This window comes from Pithys albifrons, chromosome 1, assembly GCF_047495875.1.
Source record: "Pithys albifrons albifrons isolate INPA30051 chromosome 1, PitAlb_v1, whole genome shotgun sequence".
Classification (NCBI taxonomy): Eukaryota; Metazoa; Chordata; class Aves; order Passeriformes; family Thamnophilidae; genus Pithys; species Pithys albifrons.
The window spans coordinates 9240764-9260281 of record NC_092458.1 but is presented as its reverse complement, the minus strand read 5'-3'; positions in this window follow the sequence as shown (position 1 = coordinate 9260281).

Genomic DNA, 19518 nt, shown 5'->3' with positions numbered 1-19518 from the left:
GACAGTGCTGAACAAATTCTCATCCAGTAAAGAAAGGATTAAGAATGAATCTGAGTTTGCAGTAGGACACCTTTTGCTTCAGTTTCCCCAGTGCAATAAATGAATGTTTATTTATTTAAAGCTCTCTCCTGTTCACTCAGAGATGTACTAGACAGTAATTTCTCATTTGAAAACAGGCAAAGGAAAATAAATTTTTCCTCATAAATTAAGGGCTGATTTCAATTCTTTTAATAGGTTTATGGATTGAGTCTCAGAAGTTCCTTTGTGCAGAACAAAAAGGTGTTTCTGTGAGTGATTCTTCTTTAATCATTGCTGAAATTTGTTCTTTCTAATAACACGTCCTATTTTTAAAAAAACATGTTTCTTCTGTGATAAGTCTACGATAAATTTCAAACTGTTAGTACTCATCTAGGGTGAACAGAGTAACTAAGTTCATAACAAATCTATTTTTGTTCCTAGTTGTGTTTTTAATGGAATTGGAAACAGTGTTCCTGTTTTCTACTGAGAGTACTTGAAGCCATCCTTCATGATAAAGTACAGATCTGATTCACCGCTACTGTTCTTCCATCGGGAGAGTCAGCCCACACTGTCGGTTAACAAGGAGATACGGCTACATGGATACATTTTTAACTCGCAATCATTCCTATAAACACAGAACAAGATGATTGTCAAAGAGGCCTGTTGTTCTGTTTGTTGGACTGTCACATTAGACCCACACAGACAGAGCATTTCAAACAGAGATCACAAAAATAGCAGCTTTCTCTACTGACTCATTCCAGCCCAGATGAGCTGTTAATGTGGCTAACTGGCCGGCTTGCAGTCCAGTGCAGTTCTGACAGGGGAGATGGAAAGCACATATTGATGATGCTTATGGAAAAACAGAAAAAAACACTCCTCGCATTTCAGCTAATCTATAGCCCTACATTTCAATTACCTATTCCAGTAATAGGAAGATTGCTTGCATTCATTAATGAACCAGAAACCAGGAACTTAATGTTCTCGTCTGCCAGGCAGTTTTTCTGACTTTTAGACCAATTGACAGCAGCTATAAAAGCATTATAGCATAATAAAATACAGCATGACTTAATAGATGTAGCTTTCATCTTTCTCAACATGGTTCAAAATAGCTTTAGTTAAATGTAATTTTCCAAATAGGGGGATGTCAAACTTTACCAGCAAGAGTCCACTCCTAAAGATTTTTATGAATACTTAGAATTTGACATTTGTTCTTTAGTTTTCTAATAAATCAAGTGTGTTTGAAATACTTGTATTTTTCAAAGTTCAATCAGAAATTGATTTGACTGAATGATACTTCTAACATCATAAATTAATTTTCCAGCACTTCAGATAGGAAATCAATAAAATGAAAATAACCCATTAAATTTACATATAATATATAAAAATAACCTATTACATATAAATAATCTATAAAAGTTATATATTCATCCATAATACACCTGAAAGTATCCTGGAATCTCAGAAGATTAGTAAATTTTCTATTAATAAAATTTTGGGGTTTTTTTTGAAGGGCTATGTTGGGAATAAAAACTGATGCCTTAGATCTCATTTTTAAATGCATTTGAGGTGTGGCAAATCTTTGAAAATTCCTGTTTTCAGGTTTTCATCTTAGATGCCTTAATTCCTTTATCATTCAGACCTTTAAAAGCACATGCTCTTCAGAATTTCAATGAGGCTTTTAACTACAGTTATTTCAGTAATTAAAGTTAAAAATAGACACTCTGAAGACACTTCAGTGGGGAGTTTTGTTCTATTTTTTGGAATGTTTCACTATGTGTGTGTGTGTGAATTTTTGCGTAACTAAGAACCAAAAGAAGAGCTGCAAGAGAATGCCAAAAATTAGTGTAAATCTTTATACAATTAACTTCAGCTTATCTCACGCTAAATTTTTTTCACTATGATTTGAATTCATGTTACCTTTGTATCCACTTCTTTTTGCTTCACCACACTTTCCATAACTGACTTGTTCCACAACATACTACAGCCTCTCTGGTGGCTTCTGGTTTGTGACAGGCAAATGTGACTGCACACGTCATGTTGTGTGATTTTAGAATGGCAGGATAGCTTTATTTTCCAACCAAAAGAAGCTCTATAAGAATACAAAGGACCTACCTCTTGAATCCGTGGACACACAGCTGCTTTTCCCAAGGACAGAGCTGGGCACATATACAAGCTGGACCAATTAAAAGCTGGTAGCTGTCACTCGTGCAGCAAAGGCAGAGAGAGTGAGAGATGACCAGATAGCTATCCCCAAGTGGAAACAAGTACAAAATAATTTATAACAACCTTTTTCCCATTACTACTAAAAGTTTTCATTTCTAGACCTGTCTGTCAAAATTACTTGTAGTTCTCCCAAGGAGTAGGGCTAAGAGATGGAAATGAAGTGGCTGCTTTGCAAGGAGTGTATCCATGGGCCATGGGGTTTTCCCTCTGTAGCAAAGGTAGTGGCTGCAAGTTCCAGCCTAGGCCCCCATGATGGCTGAGTTTCCTCAACTGAGCATAGTCCCACATGCTAGGACATGCCAGTGAGAGGTCTGAGAGAGGTGGGCTGCTTTCTGCCATGGTAGTGGAAATTCTGTGAAGTCCAGTGCAGGCACAGCCTTGTGACAGCCAGCACAGTGCAGACCACGGGGAGGCACGGACTTTGCTGAAAGGGAGCACCACTGCTTTGCTGTCTGTTTTACAGCTGTGTGTGCCAGGAAAGATCACCCTTAAACTGAGCACCAAGCAGGTCGTTGCTGACATTAACCTCTCTCTCTGTCACTTGCCCCTGTCTGAAGGAGCACACAGTAGAAATTAAAACCAGGAGGCACAAATTCAGTGGTAGAGAGAGGCAGATGAAATCAAAGTTCCTTGATTTTAGAAGCCATGCTAGTGAGCAAGGCTCAAAAAAGATCTCCACTGCTGGTACAGAAAAATCAAGAGTGAGCAATTCTGATCTATACAAGACCCTGTGAGACTGAAAGCAGCTAAGAATAAAAAAGTTGCCCCTGCACTAGATCATTGGAGGAGTTAGCAACTCCCCAGAGGTCTCTCATGAGAACTCCTTAGGTTTCTCACAGCACACCAGAGGTGTTTCTGAAAACAGTTAGGATGAGTTCACCAAAACATTCGACTTGTGAGATATGGGTTATAACCAATGGGGATCTTCATTTAAATGGTGTGAGGTTCAATTTAGCCAATAGAACGTAGCTTTAACCCTATATAAACTGTGTGCAGTGTGAAATTAATGGCATTCACTTGATCACAATGGTCTGTGTGTGGTGTCCGGTTCCTCTGCCATTATTTATTGTTTACTTTACTCCACCGCATGGAGACAGGTGGAAATGAGGGATCTCAGGAGATCTGCTCTTCTGGGTGTTTCTGTTAGCAGATTCCTATAGCTTGCTTTTATTTCAAAGTGGATTTTCTGAAAACTGGAATAGGCCAGGGACTTCAGTGGAAGCCAAATAAAACTAGATGAATGAGCAGTGGCAGTAATGATTTTGTAGCAGTGGCAAATTATTTCAAGCAGGGACAAAAGCAAGAAAATTGGAAGAAATGCTTTGACGCATAGTAAAAGTCTGCAAATGGTGGACATCCTTTTGGACATCTCACTGGAAAACTCTGTGTGACAGCAAGTGAAAAACAAGATCTGAAGAAAAACTAGTCTGACTCAGCCTCAGAGTGCCTGGATGACTGGTAAAAGAAGAAGAGCATTGATTCATTGTTTTACAGCCTTAAATGCACTGGCGTGGCTACGACTACATGCCTGTGCCACTCCATGGCCTTTAAAAACGTATGTCCATTACTCTACAACTTCACCCACCCACTGTGTCTGCTGGTTATTATAGTCCTCTATTTGATTCCAGTTCACTTGTAAGATCTCAAGTTAAAAGATCTGATCAGGTTTGAAGTCTGACTGGGTTTGACTCTGGCTGAAACATCAGGCACATTTTCAGTAAGTCCTGTAGTTGCTTTAGAAGGGAATATTTGTTTTCAGGCTATATTTTGAAGGCTAGAACCTATATTTCTTTATAGTTCAAGATCCTTCCTATCTGTTGGACAACTTAAATGTGTCCTGGGAGGCTAAATGCCTACACAAAGCATGCAGGTTGGCACTATACTAGAAACAGAATCATACACATCACAAGTTAAGGCAAAGAATAAGCTCACATAGCCAAACAGAAAGGACAGTTCAAATAAAAAAGACTCTAACAGATCAGAAAGTCTGGAAAACTAAGTGAGAAAATAAAATTGGCAAACTGAAAAAGAATCCAAGGAGCAACTAGCAGCAGCAATCAAAAAAATAGACTAAATCCTTTCCCAAGCAGATCAAAAGAAAGAATTTATACTGCCAGCTGATGCTCAGGGTATTAGCCACCTCTCAAAGAGGATAAGGTGGCTGGACAGCAGAGAAATTAATTCTTCGTGCTGGAAGAAACTGCAGTGATTCCCATGCCCACACCCTTTTCAGAGATTCAGCAAAAGTTCTCTCTGAGACTGAGGTGAGAGAAATAAATTGTTGGTTCACATGCTGGAAAGAGGTTGTTAGAGAACTTCTGCTGTGCCTCTGCTGTGACCCGTGACCTGTTCCACCTACCCATAAAGTGCTTGGATAAGGGCTTAAGCAATGAGGTGAATTATAGCAAGAATTTCCTCATGTTAGTAAAGATGAGGGCAGAACTGCAAAAGGTGAAGGTCTGAAAAAGTGAATGGAATGTGAAATGACAGATAACGAGTGTAGATGGATGACACGGAGGTGGTTCTCAGAGCAGTTGGCAATATACTTTGTGGAGTTTCTTGCCAAAGGACATTTCAGATGGAAGAATGTCACATCACAGGCTCAGGAGACATGTGGACAAGAATTTAGAAGAGGGATCTACTGAGAGTTACTCAGTAAATGAACCACATGTGACCACTGTTACTCTGAGTTGGGCAATGAATGGAAACAAGTGGGAGTAAGACTGTGCCTGTATGCATTCACATGTCTGCAGGCTCACAGAAAGGTAAGCAGATGAAAGAAAGATTCTTCTTGCTCTAATTCTGCCTTGTGGTTGCTCTGTTTTTCTTCTTATCAATGTGTGTGTTCTGGGCTTTGTAGATGATAGGATTTATTCCTTTCCTAGCAGTCAATGCCAAATTGTAAGAAAGGTGCACATTCAGAGTATACAGAAGTATTGCATTTTGGAATTCACCTCATCCATTAAGCATAGATGTGAATGTCATTTTATTTGTATTGTCCTACTCTTTTCCACATATACATCTACTCCCTGCTTATATGAATCAATGCTTTCTAATCTCAGCCCTTATGAAATCTTTGAGGCAGTGAGTTCAGCAAGAACCAGCAACTGTTTCCAACTCTGACTTGAATCAGGTGTCCTGCATAATACTTCCTTATTCTATGATTCTATTTCTCAGTCATAGTGCTTCATATTTAGAGGCATTGTTACTGCATACATGTTTCCTAGTTTGAGAAGACTTTGTGAGATCAGCAACTGTTGTGAAGTCATATACCCAGAAGTTTATGAAGGGTGAGAAAAATCAGCTTCTCAAACAGTCCTTCATCTGAGATCACCAATTTGGCAGGGCTTCTGTGAAGAACGTCTCTTGCCTTTCCTTTGAAGAGGAGACTGGAAGCCTGGAAGCCTTGGGATCATAGACACAAGTTTCACAGTCCCCCACCAGCAGCAACACTTCCATTGCCAAGTGCAGAGATTGGCATGAACTGAGAAGAGCCAGTGCTGTGCAGAGATGTGGAATTCAGAGCAGAACACCTGGAAAAGCAGGCACCAGCAGAGACAGATCCCTGGCAAAGCCCAGAGGCCATTCTCAAGCCATCACTGAAAAAATGATGAGCCTGGTGAGTAGAGATACAGAGCAGCCCTTACAGATGGGCCTAGAAACCCGAGGGCAGCTGTAGGAAGTGAAGGTAAAACAGGTTTTTTGCTCTGCATTCACAAGCAGTGACTGTCAGCAACAGAGGAAAACAGTCAAGTATGTGACAACAGGGGACAATGATGTGCTGGATATGTTAATCACCTCGAGAGGCTGACTGTAACTGTAGTGCAGAGCTGAAGCACTGACTTCTGTGTAACAGGGAAAATATGTGAGAAATGCTTTTAATGAGAGGACAAAGGGGGAAATAGGACTGCCTCTTTCAGAGTCTGGGTAGGGACTGAATATCCTGCCCCTCAAGAGATGACCCAGAACTCACCTGTAACACACCAGCAGAGAATGACCATGCAAGGGATGCCTGAGCAGTGGATATCCTCATGATGATACAGAGATGAAAAAAAGTTAATTATTTAAGAGACTCATAGCAGAGGGGCATATATAGAGTCCACTACTCTAGTACCCAGGGTACCATGCACATACTGAAGGAAGCATCACACAGAGAAGCAATTCCTAGCATTTGAAAAAAGATTAATGAAAGCCATCAGACACCAGAAAGCACCAAGGGTGCAGAGGATGGGATGCAAACAGGCATTGGTGCTGACTCAGAGGAGCTCCACACAGGCAGAGTTACACTGACCCAGGAGAAACCTTCAGTCTGAAGCAAAAGGAGCCCTTAGTTGTTGAAAGTCAGATACAAACCAAAGAATGGACATACACTTTAGTGGTGAAACTGGAGTCACAGGCACAGCAAAATCAGAAGCCAGCACCTATAAGAACTGTTGTGGAAACAAATCCAAAATCAGTCCTCAGTTGGTATACCAGTTTGGGCTGGAAAATGAAGTTGAAGACATCTGTACTGGGGGAAAGGAGCTCTCAGAGCAGCAGAGCTGACAGACTACACACCACATGTTTCTTATCCAGAGGGAAATGGATGATTGTAAGGAAGGCAGTATGACTGAAGGGGCGAAGTGCTTTGGGAGGGAGGGTAGAAAAGTGTACATATAGTACAATGTTTCATTGGAAATGGAAAAAATCAAGCAGGCAGTAGTTATGCATATCCACGCAAGTCTTACAGGATTCACTTTTCATTGGAAAAAATCATGAGTCCATTTAAAAGCAAATAAACCATGTAGTAATGCAGTGAGTCACACCTGCCCACCTCCAGCCATGAGAAGGTGTGACAGGAGGCAGGAGAGCCACATCTGTTCTGCCTCTCATCAACCCCTGGAGATATAATGCTAAAGGTTTTCAAGAGGTTGAGTCTGCTACAGTCAGAGCTATCTCAAACAGTAAAAGGCTGTCCTTGAAATTCCTGTATCCATTGATTCCATGTCCTCCTTTAAAGTGTATTAGTGAATGCCCTCAGCAGCTTCCTCTATAGCCCAGGGAAAATCACCATGCCAGTCCTCTTCTGCCCAGCCAGCCATCAGACCCTTCTAGCGTGAAGAATTCCAAGTCATTGGAAGTGCACAAGTGTTTGTGACCCTGTGGGGCCATTCAGAGAAAAATTCACTTGCAAAGTTTGCATATTGAATTCCTTTCTTCGTCTTCCTTCATTACCAGCTCAGTATTGTGGGGTCTTCCAGAAAGGGGGGGGCGGGAGGGGGGAAGAAGAAAAATATCCCTGCTACTCACATACCCCAATTTTCACCATCTCAAAAGCTCATGTGCAAATCCATCTGAAGCCTCATCATCTTGAGGTGACTCTTTATGACCATAAACCTTCTCTCTGGAAGCACTGAGGATCCAAATGCTACCCTGACTGCCCTGCCTCTTTCTCTCAGGGCAAAATGGGATCTATTATCATTAAAAGAAAACTAAATACAATTTATTAGGAGATCATAGTGTCCCTTCACCCTCAACTGGAAACTCTTGGATTTATTTGAATTGATCTTTGTTGTAGTTTGGGATTATTATGTAAATTCTCTCCCCTGCCACTTAACTGCCCAGGCCAGCGGTTGACAAAAGAAGTAGTTAACTGTGATCGCTGGGGTGGGGGCAGGTTTGTCTCTTTTGGTTTTTTTTTGGATATTCTCCTCAGTCTTGGCTCGGCGGAAGGGGGGAGTGGGGGCTCCAAGGAGGCAGGCTGCCCTGCTGGTTACTGCTGGGGTTTTTCCCTGGCTGTCTTGCCGCTGCCTACTTCAGATTACCTTTTCCTGCCGTGCTGCTACCTGCCTTGGATTTGCTGCTGGTTGCTCGTACCTGTCTGCTTCTTGGACGGGGAACACAGGGGGAAGAGACTGAGTCCATCTGAAAGCCCACTGCTCGTCTGTTTCGCTGGAGAGGGACTGAAACTCACTCTGCAGCCAGCGGGCTGTGACAAGGACACTTAAGTATAACCTTTTCTCCCGGAGGAAAACCTGCTGGGTTTTGTTGTTGTTGTTTTTTTTTTTTCCTCTTATGGTGTTGGGGAAGTGGGTTGCACTAGTCTGTTTACATATATATATATATATATAGCAGTTATCCTTCTTGTATTAAAATTCCTTTTCTTAAATTTGATAAAGAGTGGTGTGATTATTGAGGAGGAGGCCCCTCCCCTGCTTGTGGGTAAAACATTTTGGTTTTTCCCCTCAAACCGAGACAATCTTCTTCATGAAATATTAATGACATACGTGTTTATTCTCCACCATGATCAAACACTGAGAACACAAAAGCCAAGACCATGGGGAGAGAAACATATTTCAATATTTACTTTGGAGGTGACATAAAATTATCAGTGAAGAGTTCTCTTTCAATTAAGCTTATCGCTGCTACTGCAAACAGTGAATGACAGCAATGTGTTCACATACTATAAAGCCGGGTCTAATTGAGGCTCATGATCAACTCTAAGCTTCTCTACCTTGTAAATGATTGGAATAAATGTGACAACAAAAAAAATCACTAGACCTTCACTGGGTAATGAAACTGTGAGTGACGAGCAGCCCGTGATACTGCTTGTCACACTGCTATGATTGTTTTCCAGATGGATTGAAGAAAATTTGAAGGCAGCAAAAAAGTGATGAGTGTCAAACTTAAATTATGGCAAGGCATTTGATAGCACATAAATATTGTGTTCCAAATTCACTTTGATTTGGATATGAGCATTCTCCCAGAGTTGCAAAGTGACTGAGAGGACACTAATAACAAAAGAAGGGGAAATGTCAGCCAAGGGAAAGTGTTCAATAAAGCACTGAAGGGAATCAAGTTAGGCTCTATGTTATGCAAGACCCCACTACAGGATGCTGCCACTGCCACTTATTTTCTATTCTTACCCAGGAAAAGTGGGGAAGTGAAGGAGGTGTCTCTCACTGACCTTATCTGCTGGAAGGCAAAGGTGTCCAGGGACGGGCTCAAGGGAAAGAGGAGAAGAGAAACTCCTGGTCTTAAGATACATTTTAAAAGAAAATAAACCTAATTAAAACACTTCTGACCCAAAGTCTAAAATTATCCCATTAAATTTTGAGGTCTAAAAATATGAGTCACTTACTGTGTAAATACATTAATTTCTGCAATGGAGCATGACAACCAAGCCATCAGCCTGCTGGAAAAGAGAGGAACTGCTACTATGCAACATGAAATTCTGAATTATGTAAAAATGTAAAATTATGGAATTATATTACTCTATCTGTGGTGATGATAAAGTATGAAAATGCACTGAGCTTTCATGTGACTGAAATACAACAGATCTTGAGAGAGCCAACTTCAGTCTGAGAAATGGTAATACATTCCTCAGGACACAATGATCTTGAAAAAAGGAACCAAGAGCTGAAAGAGGCTTGTGAATTTGCAGGCTGTCTCACAGAAAAATGAAAGCCATTATCCTGAAATTATTCACAAACTTGCTGAGCTATACATAGGAGAGTCATCCTGTATTAATCTTTTGTATAAACTTATTTAGACGAGTGATACATTTTCCACCAAGACCGTGCTGAACTATTCATTTTAAATACACAGTTTGATGGATTTAAATTTCCTTTTGTGAATCAGCCATAAATGGATCCTGATTATCCTGATTTGACAGAGAAATTGTTGTCCTGAAGAGTAAGCAAAAAATTTAGAACTGCTAATGGCCTATTTCCAAGACACTTCCTTCAGGAACCTTCTCTTCATGGGTTGTTACTGATTACATGTGTCTGAATAGTACCAGTCCCATTTCCCTGAATGGGTGACTGAAATGCTTGGGGTGAGAAAGTAAGGAGCAGTGAGTGCTCTTCTTCATTGAGCAGCACTGGAAGGAAAAATTCCTGCTCTTCCCAGTGCCTGGCAGAAGAAGAAGAATCAGCCAGACAAGGCAGTCCCAAAATTGGCAGCAACAGCCACTACCTTGCCACGCTGAAACTCTTGCAGCAGCCTTTAGTGCAGAGGAGTGGGGAGAGAGCAAAGGACAGCAGTGGATGCTCCCTGAAGCAGCCTGGGCAGCATCCCCATGAGCTCTGCCCTGGGCACACCAGAAAGCCACGTGTGGAAGCTTCCACACTGCCACCAGGGAAAGTTTGTTAATTAATTGGAAGAGCCGTGGAAACATTTGATTACTTACTGCGTAAGTAATTCCCTTGCCCTCGCCCCACTGTCAGTGACAGTAGGCAGCTTTGTAGCCAAATTGCAGTCAAAATGGAGTGTTAACAGGGGAAATGGGTGGTTGTGCCAGACACCAATCAAGCTCTCACTTCTTCCCAAGTGCTGCTTTTTGAACAAGGTTTTCTTTCTTTCTCCCATTTCATCAGGTGAGTCAGCTTCTCTCCGTTTCTGGTCACCACTATCTGTGAGTGAGCACAAGCTACTGCCTGCACTCTTGAGAAACTGAATAAGAAAACAATGCCATGACCATAAAACACTGTGTAAATCACTTCAATGTCCCAAGAAGCATTTCATTTCTCCAGGAAAACAATTGTCCTATTGACAAAACCATCCTGGAGAGCCAACTTGATGTCAAGTCTAAATTACATAAAAATGACAAGTTTTGTATAATTTATATAAAGTATATGAGTTGGCATGCCTCAACCAGTTGAATATCTAACGTGTATTTCTATTTCACTAAAAAATTTGTCTGTTGTCTAGGAGAATCAATAAGTAATTTGAGAGCAGAAAGCTCATTACACTTATTAAACTTGGTATGATTTGTAACCACGAACAAAGCTTCCATTTAACAGAAGCCAGCTTCAAGAAATCCAGAGCACTTCAGAAAGTTTAGTCAAAACATTCCAGACCCTTAAGAACTTCTTAGAAAGTGAAGAAGGAAAAATTTTCTCATGAAAGACTTTGTGAGGATCTCCCATCTAGTTAAAGAGTATGTGGCAGAGTTCCAGGTATTTAAGTGTCAAAGTTTAACCCTGGATGAAATAACTCTGAACCAAGCTGATGCTTTCTGATGACTAACAAACATCTACATTTTTCACTGAACTAAAATCACCTGTTCCACAAACATCCACACACAGCTAAAAGTAAGCATGGATTTATGGCTTTATTATTGTTTATGGCTCCATAAGGATGCACAAGGATCCACATCACTTGCACAGACTGAGGCTCTATGTTGGAGCAAGATTCTGGCAAATCTTGGAATTATTTGAACTGATTTGTGTGTGCTTAAATGCTCCTTACTCATCAGCAATACCAACTGCTCACTATGAATTCTACAACTATATCATCTTTATTTTAATTCAGGGAAGATTTTAGCTGCTTTCAGAAATATTGTGCCTCCTTTTTCTATATTTTTTTCCTTTAGCAGAGTGGACACTCATTGAATAGTAATTGTTTGAATAAACTGAGTAACTCCCACAGGAACAAAACACTGCAGGACTTGGGATTACAGAAACAAGATGTCATCCCTACAGATGCTTATTTCTTGCTATGACTTGGTTACAGGCCTTGTGATTGATTTCTTCACTCCTTCTTCATGTATGCAAAGCACTGTCTCCCTTTGCACTTCCGATAAGCCATTTCTAAGGCAGAGAAGTCTTCCTATGGCTTTCTTTCCCACTTTTTTCCCTCTAAGGCTTATTCTTTTTGTAGTGTGTGATAAAGACAGGCTTTCCTCCTTCAGAGGTGATTAAACTCTTCCATCACACTCTACAGTAAAACAAGTCCTAGGGCAAAAAGTTTATTGATACGAACACTGTGTAATGTGTTTCCTCATCTCTGCTTTCTTTCATTTATACAATGAAAAGACCTAAGACTCTCATCCTCATTTACAGAGCTGTGAGCAAACTATTGCCATCCATAGCAACTGTGTCGGTCCATAATCCACATTCAAAGTACAAAAGCTGACTCAAAAAACCAGCAGCTAATAGGAAATTCTTCCTTGTCAATACAAACTGAAAAGCTCAGTGTAACAAGTAAGACTGGGTGGGCTGGAACAGTTAGAAGAAGCAGCTTTTAATGGAAGAGCGAACTCTAGAGAGTGGATAATTTCAAGGTATTTCTCCATCTCAGCAATGTCTGTTTGAAACCTCACTGCACAGCCATGGGGTATATGGACATTTTGTGGTGACTACCCACAGGACTAAAGCAGCTAAACCTTTGGACAGCCTAAGAGCCAAACTGAGACTAATGCTGACTGCAGCTCTCCCTGTTGCATTTCATGCTTATTTTATGGTAGTTCACAGCACATTCCCAAGGAGTTCTGCTTTCAAATAGGTAAGATTTGTTGGAATGTATTAACATACATCTTGCTAGCATGCATTAGGGTTGTTTTGATTGAAGAAGACCTGACTCATAACTTTACAGGAACAGGCTGGAATTTACTGGAACTAGACAATACCAATAAACAGCAACAGTCATATAAAGGCTCTGTGGTTTGGCTCATTTAGCATCCTGGCTTTATTAAATCTGGTATAGTCTGCACTATGCATTATGCAAAGAGGAATTTGGTAGAATTTGACAGGTTTTAAAGAAATGCTTTAAAAAAATCAAGAATAAGAAGATTAGAACTATTTCCTACATAAACAGTGATGATTTTTTCACTAAAAAACCTTCTCTTCAGTACTCTGTTAAACTGCAGAAATCAAAATTATATTTGCATACTTACTAGGTTTAATTTTGCTTTTAATGCATTCCTACTTTGCAGAAAAGCTCTGTTTTCCTGCTCTGAGAGAAAATTATTGCTTTCAGTTTTGACTGAAGAGATGTCAATTTTCTCCCTGTCAGTAAAAATTCCATTTTTCAAGGTGAGATGGAGCCAAAATATCAATGGAAAGCTATAGCACAGAGCAGTTCTAACAGCACAGGAACACTTCAGCAGCCAAAGCAAAGGGAACAAAGCAACAACTCATAAAGGCAACAGTACTTGATTCTAAGCCAAGGGTGTCTCATCTCACACCCAGTGAGACTCACAGCTTCCTGGATTTCACTCTGCTCATGCTGGTTTCAAACCCACTGGCACTAACTGGCATTTCTGCATCCATTTCAAACCAGAACTGCTCGTACCAGCAACAATGCTGGCTCAGAAAGAACTAGGTGTCATCAACAGGGTGATGAATGCTCATCATTTCCATCTAGCATTACCCAAACTATAACCAATATATGCTTTTCTCATGTTCGACAACCTACACAATGTGAGAAAAAGTCCAATCCAGCACTGGTGATAGTCCCAGCTGGAGGACTAGAGGACATCCAGAGGGCCCTGTGCACCTATAAACCTGATTTCATGAGCATGGAGCCTCTGCTGCCTGTGCAAAACTAGTGGACTGTCATGAGAGGCCCCCAGGCAGAGACAGGTTTGCTACAGACTGGGGAACAGTCACCCAGAGAGTAGGGCAAACAGCATGATGCACGGGTTACAACTTGGGGAGAGCAGCCACAGAGGGACTTCAGAAAGGATTTATACCACAGGGAAATAAAATGTGTTGTCACAATATCACATAACAAGCTATGATGGAAATAAACCAGCTGGTTACATGTCTGTAGAGCGAGTAGCCTGAAGATATTTGTTCAAGGACTAGAAAAGAAGAATGGACTGACCAGCTCCACTGACATCCCATCTTACAGCCCGTCCATAGGGGCATCCTTCTGTATAAGATGAAAAATCTGCTGGAGAGAAAATACACCCATAAACTTACATTGATCTAAAGTCAATTTACATGTGAAAAATTGCTGTCTGGGGGGCCAGTGTAAGTGCTATTAGTATACTGCATGCAAACTGAGAAAGTTATTTGTTGGAATCTTGGAGAAGAGAAAATATATAAGAAACATGCTTTAGTGATTTGCCTTACAAACAAGCAGTGAGAAATATTTCATGTAGGTTTTCTGGTGGGATACCTACTCAAACAAAAGCCAGTAAAGACTAAGAGTACACAGAGCACTTGTTATATTGAATGTTAATGTCTCTAAAGTGCCCTGAAAGCAGATAAACAACAAGAGAGATATCACTTGCCATTTTTTCCCCCAAACTCCACAATAGTTGTTACGCTTGCTTTGGTAAATGAACTGAGAATATCACTGGAACTTCCTCAAGCATGTTTGCACTCTCCATTGAAACCCTCCATTTGAAGTCTTGCAGCACTCCTCATCCCCCTATGTCAGCCTTCCATCCCCTCCAAGTGGGACTCACAGAAGCCACTCGGACAAGCTGGACTGAGTCAGGCAGCAAGATCAGCTTACCAGGAGCAAAAGTTCAGGGCCAGTCTAAGCTGGATAAGTGCATTATCATGTCTTGCACCTGTTTCAGTGGAGCTCATCAAAGTGAAAAACGTATACAGTGGTGGCAAGAGGAGAGTTAAAAAAAATAAGACATGTAAAAAGAAGAAAAAAAGATAAAAAGAGGTGTTTCAGATTGATTTTGTCTTATGTCTTTGCTGAAGGTACAAGAGTTGCTCTCCACTGTGGAATCCGCTGCTCCATCTTGAACACTTTGTTCAAAAACCTGAGCCTCCAACAATCCTTTTCTGAAGCCTATGGCCAAGACAGCGTAACACCTTAAAGTATAAGATCTCTTTGCTGTGCAATTCTGGCAGGGAAATGCAGTCTTTGCACATCCATGAAATTCAGCTGGTGTGATAGGTTTGGACATTCATGTGCCTTTCAGTCCTTTCTTTATGATACCTGATCATTAGCTGCTATTATGCCTTTTCACCACTTTATCTGACTCTCCATACAACTCATTTATAAATTACTCCTGTTTCCACAGTCATGACTAGGGTTTTTTTGCTAATACAAGTCTATGAGTTTTGCCCAACAAAAAGATTTTAAATGTGGCTCTGGTTAGTATATATCTGTTTTCTCAAAGGAGCAAAGATCTAAAACTCTTCAGTAGAACAGCTGTGTGCGTTAGATTCCTTGGCTTGGACAAACTCAATTTACCTTTCATTTCATAGGCTTGCTCATGCCTGAAAAAGAAATAACTTGATAAAACATTTGCAGTCTCTGCCAGCTTAAGCAATGTCTGAAATGCTTTGTTCATGACTGGGAGCTTTCAGATTATTTTTGGTTCCATGACATACTGTTGTACATAACCCAGACTGGAAAATAACTGACAGCCTCTGGCATCTTGGAGATAAGCAGCATCAGCTGCCATAGAGTAGTGGACGGTGTATCATGAGGAAAACAGAGTCTGGCAGTAGCTTTGGGAAAGAAAAGCTGATTTTTTTCTATTAATCATGTTGTTAACACGTTTGATTCCTTTTGATGCAGCCTTTAAATGATTATTTGGTTCTTTTCGCAACTGGTTGTTTCCTTCGACATGCTGGGCATTATTATTCAGTCTGACTGGGGGCGTGACTGAAAAGTAAGGTGGCTAGGAAAAAAAGAGAGTTAAAATACCTAAGGCAATTTCGTGAGTCTAATGTCTCTCCTCTCTCTCCATCATCTTGGAAAGAAGAGGAAGTACACCTTCCACAGCTGCTGAGGTACTGTATCTGCCCAGGGCCACTGTGAAGTAGCTGAGCAGCCCACAGGAGTAGAATTTCCCACCATGGGTGCATGAAGCCATAGCAGCATTTACTCTCACCCAGCACCAGCTTGCAGGATCCAGCAATGGGGCCAGGGCTGTGTCACCAGCAAGGGTGGGAAACATTGTGAACCATCTGAAACTGTCAGGGATGCTCTGTGCCCAGAGCTTTGATGCTCTAAGCTATTTACCAAGTAGCTGCAAAACATGAAGCCTGCTATCTGGCTAACAAAATAGTCACATGTGCCAGGAAAACTGGAGGCAAATTCAGAACACCTTTTGGAGCATACTGTGTCTACAGTATTACTGAAAATAATGACATATCACACGAGACATCTTAATATGGGAGGAAAATAAAAATGGGCATCTGCACCTTTCTAGATTATTTTCTCATCCTATTCTCCTTTAATACACCCACGTCTATGCACTCTTGCTGTGCTCATGGCATAGAGAAAGCCTCTGGCTACCTGAAGTCATGAAAGAATTATGGACACAGTGTGCCTGTAAGTTTGTCAGATGGTAACAGCAATCACAGGCATCCACTGCTTTTAAAGTTTTAGTTCAAGGGTACAAAATCAGTTGCAATTAATCCTTTCTGGAGATGTCAGCTGTGTATGATAAATATATACAGATTTATCTTAGAAGGGAGACCACAGAACTATCTCATTATAAAGTCTTTTTTTACAAATCTGACACTAAAACAAGCAGAAAACTATGGCCAATTCATTGGTATCTATCTTCATACTACATTAATGCACAAAAGTTGTGTCAGAACAAACCCCCATGTGTTGAAGCTCACTGGATAGATGCTATCAAACCCTAAGAAAGAAGTTATTCAGATGTCACTCAAAGAGTATAATAATTTGAATGTTCACACCTTTAAATTGGTTTTTTTTTCACATATCTTTCCATATTGTTAGCTCTCTCACAACAAGAAGTGTGAGAGTTCTGTCCCAAGCATGCCCCTTTAGAAATGCTTTGAGCCCACAAGAGGCAGCACAGCACGATGCAGATGAACCACAGTAGCATCTTACCAGCCACACAGCTACAAACTTTCTGTGCACATTTTAAAGGTGCCAAGCTGTAGAGGTGTAGCCTATTGGTGTATTTCACAAGCAATTACAGGACAGCCACATCCAGCCTAGAGCACAGTGACAACAAGGGCCCAGTCAGAGAATGAGATTTGGCACAGAGCTGCAGACACCTTCCCGTAAGCATGTGTCATCTTCCAGGACATATCCCATCCGTTACTCACACAAACTGTAATTTTTCCCCACTCCATCTTTTTAGCTCTCATTTAGGGAAAGTGCAGTTATCCCCTTCCCTACCTTGAGCATTTTCTGTATTTTAAGTTCATTTTTAAACCCAAAGGTGACTGAAAGTTGAGCACATTCACAAGGGCTTTCTTGAATAATATCTCTGGGAAGCTCTTTTTGATTTTTTTGGATGACAAGAAGCTTGGCTGTCATGGCATCCTGAAAACAAATGAGATCACATCAGAAACAGCACAGTGAAAGGACTGTAAAGACTAAGATGACTCTAGTTTGAGTTAATATTATTCCTCTGACACAGTACATGTAATTGTCTCTGGGGGAATGTTTTAATTAAAAGGGTAAAAAAAATAAGTTTCTTTTCAACTTCAGCTTCCTTCTGTCTCTCATCAAATAAAATGTAGATGATGCAGGATAATTAGTCTCATTAGTCTTAGTGGTTTGTGCTCAAAGAATTTGTAATAATATCCTGCTTTATTCTTTGTCTTTTTATTACCCATAGGATACTGTAGTATACCAGGCCAATGCTGAACTGCATAAGTGAAGGCAGCCTTGGGGCTCTTATCTTAATATATGTTTTGACATCTCATCAGTCTTTAAATTTAATATACTGATTTATGCGCCAGCATTGTGACGAACTCCCCATGGTTACTGAACTGTGTGCTGCTTGGATGTACAAGGTCATCAGCAGCTTGTGCAGATCAGTTCTTTGAGGTCCCTGCCAGAAGCTGATAGGAGGCAAATCTTCTGTGCTTCCCTAGAAAATAAGTTGCAGATTTTCTTCAGGGAAAAAAAGGCGTTTACACAAAGGAGAAAAAGCTCTATGTAGGGAAAGAGTGTGCGTAGTGGAGAATAGGAAAAGGAAATGAAAATGAAGGCAGATTTGCATAATTCTGAATCTGAACTTCACAATAATCACGTTTCATCCTCCAAGAATATCCTTCCAGATAAAAGCACAAGATGAATACCACCAGTTTTCCAGACCAAAAATTCTCGAAGGAAAATAATGAGGCAGAAAATATTTTACATTAATATGAAAGAGCTCTGGCAAATAACACCTGTGATTTCTTAGCATCACCAAGTAAAAGAAACAGGTGATGAAGTAGGTAGTAAAGAAAGGTACATCCCTTTTTTCTGTTCTCAGTGTTTGAAGTTCCAAATCTTTCTTTACTGCAGATTTTCTTTAGGGGAAAAAAGGCATTCTAAACAAAAGAGGAAAAGCTGTAGGTAGAAAAGGAGTGTGAATAGTGGAGAATGGGATAAGGAAATGAAAATGAAAGCAGATTCTTTTGGATCTATTGTTGTATTTCTTCCTTGAACCAGGAGAGTCACAGCTTGAAAAGACAGGTATTTGAAAAAATTTTCCACTCTTTTTATGCAAGATTTATTTTTTTAATTTAAGAATTGTCTATATATCCGTAACTGGTTTCAAATCCATTTCTCTTCTGCTTTGGTTACTGTATTCTGATGCTCCAGGCTTTTACATTAAATTTGCAGATGAGTAAAATCATTGAAGCATCTTGTTAATTGCTGTCTGGTTGCTGATCAGGGGTTGTGATTTGGCAAGTTTTTTTGGAAAGTATTTTGTCACAATCTGACAAGATAAATTAATTAGTGTAAAATCCCACCATGCATTCATTAATGCTGATGTACCTCAAACCTTTGACATAACTGCACTACACAATTTACGCAATTGGAGAGGAGCACAGTGAGACCTGTGTTTACTTTTGTCAAAGTATGCAGCAGTCACTCTTCAAACACATGTGCCTTTTAAAAAAGAGATTGATATTAAATGACTCCTTAATGTCATTAAGGTGCTGTATTTTTTGTTTCTCAAGTAGCCAGGGTGTTTATACATCCTTTCCATCTGTCTACAGAAACACAGCTTAAAGATTATTGTGCAAAAGTATTTTCTCTCTGGTACTGTAAAGATCTTTCAGGTGCTTTATGACCTGTCTGTGTTGCTGCCACTGAGTTAGAGCATTGCTAATTTTCCTTGAAATCTATGAGTTCCTGCCATGTAAATGTGAAAGGCTATAGATTAAGAAAGTGGAGTCTGTTGCAGGGCACTTCATACTTCAAATGAATTGAGAACACTTTTGTTTTAGAAAGATGGAGCTGTTGAGAGCATTGGGGATTGTTGTAGCAATGAAATCCAGTCTAAAAGTGTCTGTGTGTGAGCAAGAAGGCTGCATGGGTGAAGTAACTGGACTGAAGCCATAGGAAGCAATTTCTGCAATTCCTTTAATACTTCTCTGGCCAAATCGTCTATGATATCATGTAATTTAGGAGAAGGAGTAGAGTATAGCCCGGCTCACACTGCATGGTGTAGATGCATACAGAGGTCCTATGCTGCTTTGCTGGAGTGAGTAAACAAATTTCTCTTGATTTAAGTTTGTTAGCAAATCTTCTCACCTTTTGCTACAAAGAATAGATAGAGTAATCACCAACTTTCAGGAAAATCAAATTCCTCACAAGGACTTGTGCTCCCAT